A 4,796-nucleotide genomic window follows, 5' to 3' on the forward strand; every position below is an offset into this window, starting at 1 on the left:
TTTTCCTGACCTCCCTCTGTCTCAGTACCTGAGGAAGGGCAGGTGCCTAACTCGCACCAAGACCTATACAACCAAGATGTAAAATGACCTCCTGTCAGGGTTTCAGGAGAAGTTTTACTTTTCTTTTGTGTAAAAACAATTAGCAAACACACATGCCTATGACTCCTTCTCCTGTCCTTAAAATCCCCCAGCCTTTTGTTTCAGGGATGTTGAGTTCAGTCTCACTGCACTATTGCAAGTCTTGAATAAATCCTTTTTGCCTCTTTGAATTGGCCTGAGGCATGTTTTACTCTGATATCACCGAACTGTCACCAGTTGATCGTGTCATGTTGTTCACGGTGTTGATTGTTACCATGTTTTCAAGCCTTCCCTTTTTTTTTTCTTTTCTGGCTAAAACCGTCCAAATAAATGTTTCCAACGTTCCTCCCTCTCTTCCGACGTGACATGGACAGTATGGATTACCTCACTGCCCATATCCTTCCGGTGCTCCAGGTTCTGACATGGGGTAGAGGACATGGGACAGGGGACCAGGGGAGAAAGAGATGAGCGTCCACTGGGAGACGGGAGTCTGAAGAGTGATGGGGATTGGAGGACTGAGGACTCCATGAACACAGAAGGCGATGAGCTGAGGCAATTATGGGGTTTGAGTCAGAAAGAAAGCTGGAGCGTGGAGTATTCGGACTAGACAAGGGGTTGGCATGGAGCCTGGGGACGGTGGGGAATACAGGCTATGCTTGGGGTGAAAACCCAGCTGGGGGCCAGCGGTATCTACTCTGCAGTTCTGACCCACTAGTGAAATGTGCCGCTGTCATTCAAAGAATGGCTTGGCAGCAGCTGTTTCCGCATGGCCTTGGATAGTTGTAGAAACCAAATCTCACCCACTTTCCCTAAAACTGCCGCAGCTGCGTCAACATGTTAGCCATGTCCCAGCGGGTTTGTGTGTCAGGGAGGGAGTCTGAATAGGAGCCGGTAGGGGCTCGGGACTGGCTGAGGTGTGTGCTTTGGACGAGCGAGATTGAGGGCTGGGAGGAACTTGGAACCGAGCCTTTAGCTACTATGTTGACTAGTCAGTGAACTTTCTGTGATTCCACAGGTGAGAGCTATGTGACAGGTCCCAGTGCTGGAGTGGTAGGCGCCAATGGTCTGGGCCACCTGTCCTTGTCTAATCCAGCATGTATCACTTCCGTCTGTGACAGATGTTGGTCTCCCCATGTCTTCTTATGTTGGCTGATGTTATAGGACCCAGGTCATGATGAGCCGTTCTGACTACTTGGTCATATTACAGTCCACATCAGACTCTCCGGCTCTACTGACGCCTAGAAGCTGGTCAGGAGCTATGGTTCTATTGCTGTAGAAGGCATGGTCTTGCTCTAAACCCTAGTTGTCAGTATTAAATTCTATTACTACGACTCACCAGAGGCTTCACAGAGCAGCTATCATTACTCTAACATTGATAAGGTGGAGGCACAAGTGCAGTATCTTGTCCTTTAACCTGGATGGTATGTCTAACATGGCTCAGACTTTTGGAACCATAAAAACCTCTTAAATGTGGCATATACCTGAATGGTCACAGATGTCTCCACAGTTCCTGCTTTGCTTAAATTGCTGATCACGAGAGCTGATCTTGTCACTGCTGTCACTGTCATCACCGATGCCATTGTCTTAAAACATCAACATTCGCAGTCATCTACTTCCACCCTTTAGAGTATTTAGAGAACTAAGTTTTGTTCATCTTTAGTGAGAAAGCCTCTGGTTCTTACCCTTGAGGATGACATTGCTGTAGGTCTGTAGGTTTCTATGACTTGAATTTAGTGTGGAATTGGTTTGGAAGATGAACACCCACGTTTGCCCCGCTATGAAGGGCTGGCTCCACGGGCTCACAATCCGTGCCATCATTTACAAGGGTCTGTGGTAAGTTTCACACTCTTGCTTTTGTTGCCTGAAATTCTTAATGACTTTTACACAACGAGCCTGCATTTTCACTTGACCCTGATTTTTCCTGGTTCTGAACCTGAGTGCCACCAGGTTGGAAAACTGGTTTGACCTTAAAGGGAGTTGAAATTTGTAATGTGACCTCCAGAAGGTGGCACCACCATAAAGTAACATGGAAGAGTTGTGAAGGGATGTGAAGGAGTTGGGGCTTTTTAAATTAGTTTGTCACATCTAAGTATCTGATGAGCACGAGCACTACTCCTCCAGTCTGTAGCTCACAGAAGGAAGTTTCTCCATCTCTGTTGCACTTAAGAGATTCAAATTTAAAGAACTCACAGAGAGATGGCTCCAATTTCAGTAGCATTAAAAGACACAAAAAAGTCTACACTAAATATTGTTCTTTAAAAAGATATGTGAGAGATGGGATGAGAAGGGAGAGAGAAAAGGAGAGAATGTATGTGTTTGCGTGTGTGTGCATGTGTGCATGCCTGTGTGTGTGCATGGCTGTGTGTCTGTGTGTGTGTGTGTGTACATGTGCCTGTGTGTGCGTAAGTGTTGGTTGTGGGGAAGAAACAGCTGAGTCATCATCTTCCAAGAGGGAAAAACCTTCGAAGAGATAAAGCCTAAAAGAGAAAACACAATTATTAGCCTCAAAGCATATTACTCACAAATGGCTTTGGTGCCCCCCCAAGGTAGGTGTCATAGTTTGGGGCTGATCTTCTCAGTGTGATCCAGACAGGAAACACAGAACTTCCTGTGATCTATCTGAAAGAAGACACATAGAGACACAGGGCTTACCATGGCAACATCCAGCATCATCACAAACACAAGAAAGAACATCCAACAAATGGGGACAGTGTGCTGGATTTGTCCACAGTGTATCAGGTATGAGAGAATAATTTCATATTCCAGACACAATTCTATTTAAAGTCTCCATGGGATTGTAGACGATGACATCACAACAATATGCTTCCTCTGGGTCTTACACATTGATTTAGATTTGGCTGAGAAGCCAAAAATTTCTGGTTCTTTTTTCGAATGAGAAATGATGGGCACTGACGTGCTCTGTATTTGTTTTGTTTTGGATATCAGGAACATAGAATTAAAAAATTATAATCCTTGGTCTGTAACCAGTTGATAAATGTTTTGCCTGCTTCTTTTTAGAAAGCTATAACTTATTTAACTTCATTTTTATTGATTCTTTTTACTCATGTATTTGGAAGCAGACTCAACTTGCAGCTTCCAAAACTGATCTTCAGTGGCAAGACTGGACATTAGCCTCATTAATGAAGCTGCTGCTGCTTTCTGTATGAAAGAACTGAGAAATGAACATGCTGTATTTATCTCAAGCCACAGCCTCTCTGCAGCCTCTGTTGCAACAGTCTTTGTCGCACTAGCCCCATGGTCCTGAGCACCCAGGTATACACAGCTGCATCTCAAAGAACTACTTACCTCTTCTAAAAGTCACACCTGGAATCTGTTGTCAGAGATTCCAAGAATTTCTGTCTTCAGTTTCTAGGATGGTTTTTTGTGTGTGTGCTTTCCAAGGGGTTTGAAATCCAGGAAGTAACAGAATTCCAAACAAGATGGTCCCAAAGAGGCCCACACCAACACAAATTATCATTAAAATGGTACAGGTTAATAACAAAGTGAGAATCTTCCAAGCAGTAAGAAAAGATCAGTTAGTTACCTACATAGTAGGAGCTCCCTTAAGACTGTCAGTTGTTTTCTCAACAAAATATATCAAGCTAGGAAGGATTGGCATGAAATATTCAATTTGATGAAAAGAAAGAACCTACAACCAAGACAATATTACTTAGCTAGGATATCATTTAAAATTAAACAAAAAATAAAGAACTTCCCAGACAAAAACTGTTAAAGAAGTTTATCAATAAACGAATATAACAAGAAATGTTAAAAAGATGGAAGAGGAGGAGGAAGAGGAGAAGGAGAACAGAGGAACATAGATAAGAGAATAAAGTGTCAATAATTATGTATCTATCAATAGTTGATTCAAATATAAATAGCTTAAATGCTCCAATCAAAAGACATAAGGTAGCTAAATGGATAAAAAGCAAGATACATATGTATGTTGTCTACAAGATACTCACCTCAGAACCAAAGGTACACACAAACTAAATGTAAAGAGATGAAAAATATTTCATGCAACTGGAAATTTACAAAAAGCTGGAGTAGCAATACTTAGAGCTGACAAAAAAACTTTAAAACAAAGAAGGATGCTACATAATAAAGTGAGAATTCAGTCAAGAGGATAAAACCCATGTAAACGTTTATGCACTTAATGTAAAAGCACCTAAATATGTAAAAAAAAAAATCCTGATGGTCATAAAGGGAGAGATCAACAACAATACTGTCATAGTAGGGGATTTTAACACCCCATTGACATCAACAGGTAGATCTTTCAGACAGAAAATTAACAAGAAAACAGTGGCCTTAAATGACACATTAGATCAGCTGGATTTAATTGATAATTTTAGATTGTGTTACCACAGCAGAAGAATATACATTCTTTTCAAGTGCACATAAAATATCTTTTAGTATAGACAACATATTAGAAAAAAAACAAGTTTCAATGAATTTTAAAAAATTGAAATCGAGAACCTTCTCTGACCATATGGGCATAAAACTAGATCAATCACACAAAAAAACGCAAAGACATAGAATGTAAATAACATGTTACAAACAATGCATGAGTTAACAATAAGACAAAGAAACAAATCAAAAGATGCTTTGAAACAAAACTGAAAAAAATAACATAAAATCTATAGGGCAAAACAAAAGCAGTCCTAAGAAAGAAATTAATAGCATTACAAGCTAACCTCAAGAAAAAGAAAAATCTCAAA

This window comes from Saccopteryx bilineata, chromosome 3, assembly GCF_036850765.1.
Source record: "Saccopteryx bilineata isolate mSacBil1 chromosome 3, mSacBil1_pri_phased_curated, whole genome shotgun sequence".
NCBI lineage: Eukaryota > Metazoa > Chordata > Mammalia > Chiroptera > Emballonuridae > Saccopteryx > Saccopteryx bilineata.